Source organism: Rhea pennata, chromosome 6 (genome assembly GCF_028389875.1).
Source record: "Rhea pennata isolate bPtePen1 chromosome 6, bPtePen1.pri, whole genome shotgun sequence".
NCBI classification, from domain to species: domain Eukaryota; kingdom Metazoa; phylum Chordata; class Aves; order Rheiformes; family Rheidae; genus Rhea; species Rhea pennata.
Window position 1 is genome coordinate 13950189 of NC_084668.1, and position 12833 is coordinate 13963021.

Consider the following 12833-nt stretch of genomic DNA (forward strand, 5'->3'; position numbering starts at 1 on the left):
CAGGCACATCCCTTGCCAGGGCAAGAGGCAATGGACACCAACTGAAATACAGGCAATTCCATTTAAACCTAAACTTCCCCCTCCCCCCCTCTACAAGGGTGACTGTACACTGAAACAGCTTGCTCAGAGAGAATGTGGAGTTCCCATCCCTGGATATACTCAAAATCCACCTGGAAAAGGTCTGCAGCAACCTGCTCTAACTGTCCCTGAATTGAGGGGCTTTGGACTACATCTGTAGAAGAATCTTCTAACCTCAGCAATTCTATGATTCCAAGTCTTTGCACAAGCAGAATTCCTACGCATCTTATTTGCAGGGAGTTTTTGGAAGTACAACACCTATCGTGACCACTAGTACAAGTGCAGCAGACCTAAAAACTTATCCTTTAAGATTAACACTTAACTAGTTAGTTCACTAGGAATCTTGACTAGTATTTACAAAAGCATAATAGCAGACAAGCTCACAAGATGGGGATAACTACTGTTACAAGGCAGTTGTGAACACTGATGGAGAACAGTTAGACTAAGTTACTGCTGTGCACACAACAGGGAGCAACACAATAAAGAGATAAAAATATGCACAGTATTAATGCTAGTGAGCCTACTTGTATTGATATCACTTGTATGAATTAAAGTTGTTTTCCACTGCAGCTTCACAAGTTCACAATGCCTTGTTTGATTCTGGTTTGACTTATGAGTAGTTACGTATTTAAAGCAAGCTTAATGGAGATTTACTATCTAAACTGTGTTAACTATCAAAATGAATGTAGCAGGTTGCAATACAGAATGAGAAATACCCCACCAGTTTCAAGCACATATTCAGGTCTTTCACAGCACATTTCTTTAAGTTTCTGGGCTTTTATGATATAGTAGATGAAACTGGAAGGCTACTACAAGAGTCTGCCAGATTTCTTGGTGTCTACATTAATGAGAAGTCCTTACCTACTGAGGATGGGATCTTACAGTAAGCCAAAAAGAAATAAATAGCAAGAGTAGTATCATGAGCAGGAATTCCTTACTGCAGCAAATGTTTAGTGGAAAGACTGTATCAAAGATCATTTCATACTTTAGAATTACTTTCTTTTAATCCAGAAGCAGCTTCCCAGTTACCAAAACAGCATCTTTTCTGGAGAGCTGAGGCAACTGAAATGGAACTCAATCTGAAAACATCCCACCTGTTAAGCTCCTGCCTTAGAGTGCTGCTCAAGACAGTGCCCTACTGAGCAGTATAGCACTCATCTTAAACAATTCTTTACAAAAAGCCATATACTTAGCAAGTGTTCTGCAACCTGCAGTCCGGAGTTCAGACATTTCTTTCAGAAGTTCAGAACCAGAGCTACCTGAAGTGCTTTGTCATGTTTTGAATGTAACCCTGTAATCCTATAATAATTCCGCCACTGAGGTAGGAATAAAATTCTTTGTGATTTAAGCCACTAGCTGGCAAAGCCTTTGTCATCAATACTACATTTAACTCTGAAACATTCTTTAACCTGGCCAACTACATGAGCAGAAGCCCTGCCCAGAGTTCAGGTGATAACTGGTCCTCCAATAGGCTTCTGAAAAATGATCTGTTTTCTACTCAAAGTAAAGACCCAAGAAGAAAGATCTAGAAACAAGTGACAACATCTAGATACTTCAGCATGTTTTTAGCTTTCTAGCCCTGCAATTCAGCTTCAGATTAGCCACAGTCCAAATCTAGGAGGAATGTATTAAAAACTCCATTTTTATTACACTCTCAATGGCCTGAAATACTTCACACAAGTCACATCAACTGACTGCAACACACTAATTCATGAAGTGACAGTTGACAGACTTGAGGCTTTAAAAAGTGTTTAATCCCAGGACCGATTCCTCCCCTCCCCCGCCTTTGACTTGTGAGCTAGCAAAGCTTGCTAAAAGGATCTGCATTTCCATTAAGTTTCATATTCTAATAACTGACAGCCATTTGGATCCTTCTTAACCACTTCTGCAGCCCTTAGAAAAGCTCTGGGCTAAAGGTCCGTGTAAAACATTTCAGAGTGACTGTTCTAAGCAAGCACCCCGTCATCGTGAAAAGACTCAAGTAGCTACTTACATAGCAGACTAAATAACATTCTCAGATTACATGACTTCATGACTCCCGTTTTGACAGGTCTTGGAAAATGCTCAATTCCATATTTCAAGCACAAGAGACAAAACAGATCCTCTAATATTATTAAAGCAGTATTTGGAAGAACACGAAGAGACAAAGTGAAAGGAATATAAACTTAACTTGTTCAAATGACAAGACAACTTGATATTTCTGGGGCAGGCACTGATGAAAGTTATTCAATCCTGTTTAGTGGGCCAAAAGGAATCACACAAAAAAAAGTGATTGTTCCTTGGCAACCATTAACAGTGTTTAACATCTGCTCTATAACCTCTCATGAGGAGCTGGGTATCAACTGTATCACAGAACCACCAGAAGAGCGTAAACAGTCAAGACTGTTTGCTAACATCCTTGCTCCATCCAACAGCTGGGAATAAGCAAGAGAACCATAGCATTGCTACTTGATGGCACTACAGAATAGTTTCTAGAGACAGTGAAAAACAACAACAACAACAACAAAAAAACACCTAAGAACAGAAGTTCTTCTACCTGCAGGACAGTACTTCCAAGTCAAGATAGGAACTGTATGAACTGCATTCTCCAACTTTCTATCTAACCTAGCTGACAACAGGGATCAGCACCTTTCATAAATCAATCATGCAAAAATTACTTGAAGGCATGCATGCAGCAAAGAGCAGGAAGCAGCAAACATCAGACCCACATTCACCTATTTCTGTCACCAGCCCAACCGCTGCCTTTCACTCAGGCCCCTGAAGGGCATTGCTCCTACCCGCTGTAGTTTCAAGCTCTTTGCTCCAGGCACAAGCAGCCTACTGCCTTCAAACTGCTTACTTGTCTTAATACCACTAGGCACTTGCATCCCCATGAGTGCTAACTAGCCGCACAGCTGTCATGAGAAACAGGCTCCTTCAGTACCTCTACTATGAGGAGCCATTAACTCAGATGAATTCATTATTTCACAGGAAGCAATTCACTTAATCAGTACTCAGTCAAGTGGAGTTTGAATCTAGTTAAAAGTTTAACTTGGTAATTCCTTATTACAGCACAAGCATCCACTGAGCAGGAAGTGAGTAGACTTTACAAAGGAACAGGACAAGATCAGATTAAAATTACTGTAAAGATACTTAAACATGATGTTAGGGCTTGCTCTGCTACATCACTTGGCCACTTGTGCTTTATTCACAGGTGAGTTCCACTGCCTGTGAAGCCTCAATCCCAACACTACCCAGAGAAGCAGGCTGTTTTATGCAGCATTTGGTACAGTAACAGGTGCATTTGGTGCTTAAGTAGGAGTGGTGCACCTGAAGACAACTTAAGAGCCTGAAAGAAGCTTTAGATTATAGATTGTCTATATCAATCCTTATTTTATTCAGGATGTCTAGGCAGTGCCCCATCATTACTGCCTTGATTTGATCAAAATGCCTCAACTACTCTTTTATCCAGATATTCAGTATCACTGCACTGACAATTACAGACAAGTTTGAGAATCTTTAAGGGTAACCAAAAAGGGTATTGTCCAGTCAAATTAAGCTTTCAGTGGGGAGTTTTTGTAAAGCATTCCAGCTAAATCTTCAAACTAGACATTCCTCTACAGCATGTACATAACACTAGTGAAAATAGGTCAGCTTCACTTCTCTTCTTGCATGCTTCTCATACAAAGCAATCAAGTTCGTGCTCACCAAGAGGCGTACAACAAAAAGATTTGCTAAGATCTAATACAGTAAACTACTTAAGAAATAGAAAAGCTCTCAGACAGCTCCCATTAACAGTTTAATAGAGAAAGTGAATGCAAAAAATCATCATAGAAAGCTTGTATCATCTGATCATAAGTAAAATTAATTTCAGTGCTCAGGGCCCAGAAGTGATCAAAACAGTAGATAATACTATTTTGACAACCCTGCTACAAGTGAATAAGCTGTAGAGATTCTACTGCCAAGTAAGACTGCATTATTGTGTGTGGGGGGGTGTATTATAAAGTTACTTCCAGCCATCAAGGAAATTCACTTGCAACAAAAACCACAAGTCTGGTTCTCTTCTGTGAGTCTCTTCCTTCAGTTTTGAGAGTTTAAGTACTGGGAGATGGAGGGCAGGGGAGGAACCAGAAGACAGGAAGAAAGAGAAAAAAAAAATCTTTAAAATAGCTAAAAAGACACCATGCTTCCTGAAAAGTATGGCTCTGAATACAGGATACTGTTGTATAGACAGGCACTTCTCTCCCCCTCACAAGAGGGGCAAGAGTCTTAGAGTAGTTCAGCAAACTAAGAATTACTCAGATTGCTTTGAGCATTGCAAAAGCAAGGCTGGTCCCAGCAGGGGTGCAATCTCCCTGCTCTATTTCCACCAATAGAACATCCAATAGTAGCCTAGCTCGATTAAGTCTCATGTTTTACAATCAGAATTGGACTCCAGAAGACCTAGCCAGGCCCCCACAACCACGCACGAAGCGTGACAGGTCTGCTTCCCCCAGCCTCTGCCCCCCAGCCCTCCTCCGGGCAGGGCCGCACTGGGGCACCAGCTGTCCCCGCCCCGAGCTGCGCGCAGGAACGGCCGCGGGCAGAGCGAGCGGCCCTGCCGGGCGGCAGCCCAGGGAGAGCCCGGCCGGACACAGCGCGGCCCCTCGGACGCCCCCAGCCCTCCGCTCACCCCGCCGGGACGAGGCGGCACCGCTTACCCCGGGCGGCCGCGGCAGAGCAGCCGCGAACCGGCCGGGGAAGCCGCCGCCCGAGCGCAGCCTCCCAAACCGCAGCGGCTCCCGACGACCCGCCCAGCACCACCACCGGCGCCCTGACGCCGCGGCACAGGCAGGAAAAGCTGCTCAGGGGCCGGCGGCGGCGGCGGCGCCCGCCCAGGCCCACGGGGCCCAACCGCGCCCCGCCGCCCCTCGCCCGGCACCGGCGCCGCGCGGGACAGGGCGGGCGGCAGCCGCCGCCGCCGCCACTCACCTGGGCGGCGAGACCCAGCTCCACACCCCGGCACCAGCGCCGCTCCCGGCTCCGCTTTAACCGCCGCCGCCCCCCGCGCTCTCATTGGGGTGGTGCCGCCGCCGCCGCCGCCCGCGCGCCCCCGCCGCGCACTTCCGCCCGCGCCCGCGCCGCTCCCGCCGCGCCCGGCTCCCCGCGAGAGCGCGCGCCCGCCGCACCGGCCCCGCCCCGCCCCGCCCCGTCACGTGGCGCGGCGGGGCCAATGGGACGCCCCGGCGGGGGAGGGGCGCCCCGGCGGGGGAGGGGCGGGAGTGGCCGTTGGCCCTGAGGTGGCGGCGCGCTGCGGGGCGCTTCGGAGTGGGGCCGCGGGCTTTAATTCAATTAATTTTCCTAGGTTTAAACGTTGAGGCAATTTGACCTATTTTAATTCCACGCCGTGAAGTTACAAGTGAATATATTGAGTAAAAACCTCTAGAAACAGCAGTGTCTGTGAACACCCGCCTGGGGAAATTACAAATGTCAGCCCGAACGGCTGATCCCTGTGGTTCAGGTGCACTGGGCCAGTGCAGAGGAACAGGAGATGCCGTAGGTTAAGTAATGGTTTTAAGTCCTGTTTTCACATTGGCTCCCTGTGCACCCGCCTACACCAGAAAGGGGAAGAATTAATTACTTTCTATCTGCAGAGGGCTGGGCAAAATTGCATTTTGGATTTGGAGGGCACAGAAGCCTCTCACTGAAAGTTAATTTAGAAAGCCAACCGACTCTACAGAAATCTTAGTGAAACAATCGTCTGTTGACAAAAGGGTGGAGGAGAAACCTAGGATGTGCTCCAAAGAGATTTGCTGTAATCTGTGATTTCAAGGTTGGGAAAAGAAATAACAAGCACTGGAGAAAAAAAAACATAGACGGTAGGAAAAAGAGAGGAATGTGTCTCTGAGAAGAGAGAGAGATTGAGAACTGCGCACAAAGGAAACACCTTTTGATTCTGTTTTGGAGGAAACCAAGTTTCTATATTATTTGTAATTAAAGAGGATTGACATCATCATGGCATCACCACTGGTTTCTCCTTTTAACTCTAACAACTGCAAAACACCAGATTTTAGTTAACCTCTTAGATCCAAAAGAAGTGACTTTCACTTCTCATCTTTGTTGGTTTACTGGGAAAAGTCCTGATTCCAGTAGTTCTTGCCCCTGCGTTCTAGATGGCATGAAATTAAGATCTGCATCAATATTCATCCTGCATTAGAAGCTGTCAGACTGACAGCTGTTGACAATCAGATGCCATGCAGAGAAGGGATAAACAGGAAAAATAAGACTGAATGTGAAAGAAGGTTTTATAGATAATACTTAGAAGAAATTGCCCAAACTTAGTATTTCTGGGATTATGCATAAATTGTTTTTGAGATACATTTTGTGCATTTGTCCATAGTCCTAAAAAAGTCAAGTAAAAATGAATTAAGACTGTTTCCTTTCTAATCTTTAATTACATGTCACTCTAGCCATCCTTCATGTTGTGCAGGCAATATGGTGGGACCAGTTGCTCTGATGTGACTGTTCACAAAAGTTAAACATTTTCAGTGAATCTCATCTATGAGTTCAAATTACCAAGAATTCAAGAAGATGGATCTTTTTAAACAGAAAATAATATTCATTTGCTGCTTGTACCAGAATGCTGACACTTCCCCTTTCCCCCTTGCAAAAAAAAGGTTAAGAAATTAACCACGTGTACCTTGCTTCTGTAAATTTGCTTAAGGGAAATCTACTTCTTTATAGCAACCCAGTCATGACAAAGAACATTTGTCTGATGCCACATTTTGAATCATTATGCATGTTGCCTGGCATAATCTCCATGGTTACCATAGGTGTTATAGATATATTTTTGCTTCAGTACTTTAGAAAGAAAATTTCTATAGAATAATTTAGGAGAGTAAATTTCCTTTGCATTATCATCTATATTACATTTAATCTCTCTGCTTTACAGAGAAGAGATGAAAAAAAAGTATCTCCAGCTGTTGCTTCATTGTGTTGTAATACGTTTTGGATTTCAAATTCTTTGAGACAGGGGCTGTATTTTTGATGCATGTATTTAGTTGCTTGCCCACCAGGAACATAGCAGGGCACACAGTACAAATACATTCCAGAGAAGTGGTTAGCTGAAATGAGTTCTAGAAACTATAGTCATGAAAAAGATGCAAAACCTAGATGGATAGCCCTATTCAGTGTTTTAACTGTAGAAATAACTAGCAGAGAAAATGAAAGAGGTTTTAATAAGGAATTAGGGCACAGATCCCAGCTGTTCATTCAGGCCAAGAGCACAAAATGAGAACAGACAGGATTGTACATGACCGCGCAGACCCAGCCTTATCCCGCACGCTGCGGGAAGAGGGGCGCTGCCTGAGCAGTCCAGGGCTGACTACGATACCTATCACTGCTGAGGAGAGAGAGGCTAACGTTACCTCTCTCTCCCTTGTGATAAATACACCCTGGCTGCCTGGGACTGGCAGCTGCCTTGCCTTAGTGTTTATCATCTACATCTGTACAGAGTATGTGGAAATTCCACCATCTGCCTACCCAACTCTCACTCAACTACATTTTACCAGCTCAACTACCATCTCTGCCCTCTTTTGCACAAGTGATTATGGAAGGAGTCTGGTTCAGGAAAAATATATTTGAGGATCTGTAAGGCCTGACAGGCTGCAAATGATGGACAAAAGGAATTACTTGTTCCTGCAGGGGGTATATAATAGCAATTTTAGTGATAAAAGGATAGGTGTATAAACTGCTGAAGAATTTGGAGGGATGATCATGCATTGCAAAGGCAAGAGAATCAGTGATAACTAGGAAGCCAGTCTTTACAAATGTCATTTGCAATCTGTGGCAATAACAGTTAGAAATAAGAAACAGATTCTCTTCTCTGCACACCTAAGCAGGACAGTTGCAGGACTGGTACTTGCACCACAATTTTTGCCCCTGCCTCAGTTTACAAGAGATTGAGACAGGAACAGTTGTTACTTGTACTGCCAGTAATGACCACAAAGAAGTCAGAGGATGGTGGAGAAAAGAAGTAAGCACAGCAGTGGTCCTGCCACATCTCCAGCACTGAGACTGAGAGAGTGACAAGAGAATGGGTTAAACCAGCAGAGAGGTTTTGTGCACTGCTGAAGGGATTCTTAGTTACACAGGGTCCTGCAGCACCTGTGCGGTGCAAAGCAATGTGTCAGTGAAGGTAACCAGACCCATATGTTTTTATTAGTTTATTCAATCCAAAGCTACCGTATTATTGATATTCCAGTTATTAAGCCATTCTTCAATCAGAATAAACACTTGTCTAGAATTAGATGACAAGAGGGCTGATCAGGGAAAATAGAGAAAATTATGTTTTGTATTAGCTAATACACTATGATACCCTTTTTGTTCTCAAAATACTGTGTTTCTTGTATGTGCAGAATTCAGCTGCCAGTGTTAATCTATGCTTAGATAGCTTGTCAGAAGAGGTACATGTACACAGTGTGTGCTCAGAGTTTGTTCTAAAATAATACAGTCAAAGATTGTTTTCTCTTCGGGCATGGATAGTCTAATAACTGCAGTATAAAGATTATTTGTATACTTAAGAAAATGAGTCTGACCTTGTAATGATTTATGAATTTCAGGATTCAAAAACCCAAAAAGGAGCAAACTAAACTGTATCAGAAACAGACAATAGTAAAAGAAATAATGATTGTGGCTTTTGCTTGTAGGAGTTTATGGCTTTTTGACAACATCATGCACTTCATTTTTGTTACAGACTGCAGTAAGTCACCACTCGGAAACCAAATCCAGTAGCAAATCACCATGCAGCTTCTGACGCAGCTAGGATCTTGGCACGAAAAAAGATCACAAGGTGATTTTTAAGTGGGAGATTTTTACTGACATATGAGGTAAGGGATTGCACATTCCAGTTTTAAAGCCTTACATTTCTGATCAACATGGTTATCAACAGCATGAAAGATTTAGGGCCTGACTGTGGAGCCCTTATAGAAAAGGCTCACTTCGTTACAAATATCTTGATAGCCTAAAATTAAGAGGGAGAAAAAGGACTAGAGAGAAGCATAAGAGGTTATGTAGTCTTATTCCTCGCCCCACAAGCAAGATCATTTATACATATATCATTTTTGGCATGTATATGTTTAATGCAATGAAGATTGCAGTGTCTTCATAGCAATTTATTTAAAATATTTGATTACTTTACCAGAAGAAAAATTTCAACAATATTTCCCTTAAATGTCACTTAGTACAGCTTCAGCCTATTACTTATTGCCAAATTCATATTGGACAGAGCAATCAGATTTTTATTTCTTTTTGCATCAACCTGTTAAATATTCAAAAATTGTTACTTTATCACCCCTCAGACTTCTCTTCTTCCTTTAAAATAACACCTGTTTTTTAAGATGTCCCTCACAGGTCATGTTTCCTAATTGCCTGTTACTGTCTTTCTTCCTTGGATTCTCTCCCGCTGGCTCACATTTCCTGAAGTACACTGCTGAAAGACACATTGACTAAGGCTTTACCAGTAATATGTAGGGTAGAAGGCTTCTTATAGTGTTCTGCAGATAATGTTGAATTTGTCTATTACTATTAAACTGAAGTCAATTGCATAAAAACCGGAATTAATCTGAAAATATTTTCATATAAGGCAGAGTTTTTTTCTGGAATAACAATAGAGTTAATGTCATTGAGAACTTAGCTCAAGGAGTTGAATAGTCCCACTTGGTTGAAGGACTGCTACTGCAGAGCAATCTGAGCATGTTTGAAAAAAATCATGTTAGCAGAACAGCTCTCGTGTCATTTAGTTTTTAATCAGATTTTTTGGATGAGATTATTGACGAATGTATCAGTTTAATAATGTAAGTTACTGGCTGTGATAGCATCCAGCATTCTAGCAAGATGAAATCAATACTTCAGAAAGCTCTGTCAATAAATAATGCATTTTTCAAAAGTATCCACTTCCGTTTGCAGTCTCTAATTAAGCTAATATAACATAGAATGAAATCAAAATGACTTTCTAAAATAAACATAGATCATCTTTTTATAAAGAAAAAGCCCTTCAATGAACATTTGCTTTTACTTGGTATTACCTTTTTATTTTTATTTTATTACCTTCCACTACAGAGCCACATTTGGAGATCCTACAGCTGCCATGGACTTTCTTTACAGACTTTCTGCCATGGAACAGAATGACCAAAGAATGGTGGCTTTTGCCATTTTTTGATCAATTACAATTTATTGGGTGGTGTCTTGGTTTTCCAAAATCTTGTTTACTTGATTTGATGTTATCACTGTTGGAGAACAGAATCTGACCATATGCATTTGTACTGCAAATCATGAACAAATCCATTTGAAAAGGTCTCTCTATTCAGAATTAAAAATTACAAGAAACAAGCCCACACTGTGTCTGTGTCTTTTAAGAGGTTTTGAGAACTATAGCTGTCCTTAATCATACAAATCACCTTTGTTTAACTTTGAGATCTTGTCTAGTAATGAGCTTTACACATTTTTTAGAGAACAATAAATCAAACTTTGACTTTTCTAAATTGCTTCTCTTCAGTCAGGCGTGAATTTCATCCTCAAACTGGATTTCTTGAAGGGCAACAATAGACCTTTAGCTTCATTTGTTCTGATCAAACTTTCAGTAGCAGAAAATGAATTGCTGTGATCTGTCACATATAACTACATTTATTCCCCTTAGAACCTTTATCCTTTTGTAAGGGACTTTAATTACATTTCTATACAATGATTCTCTAACATGTTTTATGAAGGGACAACCAGGTGGCAAGATATACAAAGTCTGCTTTTCTCATATCTTTTTTTCTTCTATAACAATTCATATTTATAAAAACATCTGCAAAATGCAGAATGATAGTTGTTGCAGGCATAAATCACTGCAGAAACGGTCAGGTAATGATGGTGGCCTGTAATATAATTTTTAGTTCTTTGGAAACAGTGCACAGAGCATCAAAGTTAATAGGAAATTTTTCAAAATAGAAAATGTAGATGTAGCCCAGAAACTAGTGATCTGATTCTGAGCAGCAAGGTCTGAGACCTTGCTATTTCTGACCAATGGATTTTATGGTGATTTTTTTTCATGCTATTTTAAGTGTCACTTGATTATTTGCGCTTAGCCTTGGTCACTAAACTTTGGTTATTGGGATGAAAGGAGGGATGAAAACTGATTAAGGAGCCCATTCTGGAAAGTTCAGGTGCCATCTGAGAAATCTAAGCCTGGGACAAGTGAGTAATGAGGTATTTACTGGCACATAACAAATTAATAGTTGGTCTCAAGAGAGCTTTCTATGGGTGTGAAAGTCAACTTCATAACAAAGCACTGATTGCGACTGTTCAAGAATCTGAAAATAAAAATAGAGTTGAATAGAAAAAGGAAGCAAACTCCCTTCAAGAACTGGTTTCTGCGGATAATGAGTAGTATCCGTTTACACACTGTATAAGAAAAATCATGTTTTTTTCCTTACTGCAGATAACTAGAAGACTTTGTTCCGCAAACCTGATGCCTAAACTCTTGCATAGGTTACTGTAAGATAATTGATCAGGTTACAAACTAGCATTGGTAGTTTACACAATCCCATAAGTGTACCTAGTTCACGAAAATAGATGGACAAGGCAAATATAAGCCCCCCTGTTGAAACTACAACTCAGAAGGCACAGAGCCACCAGTGTAGTCTGTACAAATAATGACAACTTCATGAGAGCAGGGACTGTTCAGTGAGAGTGCTCTAACCATTACAGAGGACAGTCATGATGATTTTTGCTTGTACTCTTTCTGGCTCAGTGAATATTATTCCATGCAAATTGGAACAGCATCAACAAGATGGACTAAGAAAACCTTTCGCCTAGCATAGGATGGTTTTTTGGTTTGCTATTTAGGGACTTTCATTATACATGTGGGCTCAAATCACATGTATAATCACACAGCAGGAGAGAGGTTGTGTCCCCTAAGACATTGGATAAAAGGGGTGCATCTTCCTGTAATTTGAGGGAAAACAAACAAACAAACAAACAAAAAAAAAGACTGCTGTACTCTCTTTCCTCCTCTTTGTCAATTTGTGGAGCAGAGCAGGATTTGTAATACACCCTGATCTTAAGTTATTTCCTAGCAACTCTCCACTGAACTTGTTAGCTTGCATAGATTCTGAGAAAGAATCTGAGAATCTAACTTCAATGGCTTAAGATGCTATTTGTCCCAAAGCCTACCCAGTCCTTTTGCCAAAGGTTGTTTATGTGTTAACGGAGAGGTAAATGATAATGTTTGTGCTCCTAGCTGTCCCATTTAAGAGTTATAATTAAATTAGGATGTGAGACACTTAGGACAGCTAAGAGGCAGGCATATAGCTGGGAATGGGCAAAGTAAATGGGAGATTCAAAGTATTTAAAGATTCCTCTTTTCTTAAGAAATGTTTTAACCCAACAAGTTACTTCCTTGTAATTTTAGAAAAGGTCTTTATATAGAGCAACTCTGAGATATTATTATTGTCTTGTGACAGCTGCCACTTTCTTTGAAGAAAGAACAGCCCTTCACGCTCTTTGGAAAGCAAAAATGCTATGGATTTGGCCATTATGTCAAATGCAAGATGCAATAGTCATGTCACGTCCATGCTAGATTCAGCTTGATGTAGTTCTGCCTTTTCAATTTCTTTTCACAGAGCCTAAGCAATGTGGCCACCTGCTGAATCTCTCTTTTGATTAGCATGTAAAGAACCCTTTGTTTGGATCAGCTGGGCTCCTTCAACTCCTCTGCGCTGGAGGCTCAGCAACAGTTTTGTTGTGGCTTTTCT

The 12833-nt window shown here is 41.6% G+C and overlaps 1 protein-coding gene across 2 annotated transcripts in view; it reads right to left on the reverse strand.

The window, feature by feature from the left end:
* RALB (RAS like proto-oncogene B) overlaps positions 1 to 12833 on the reverse strand; it is a 47229-nt gene that overhangs the window by 21370 nt on the left and 13026 nt on the right. The window contains exon 1 of one of the 2 annotated variants that reach the window (XM_062578583.1): positions 5029 to 5131. The exons of the other annotated variant lie outside the window; for it this stretch is intronic. The gene's annotated coding sequence lies outside the window, so the exon portion shown is untranslated. Of the gene's footprint in view, positions 1 to 5028; positions 5132 to 12833 lie in introns of those variants that run through there. 2 annotated transcript variants of the gene reach the window in all.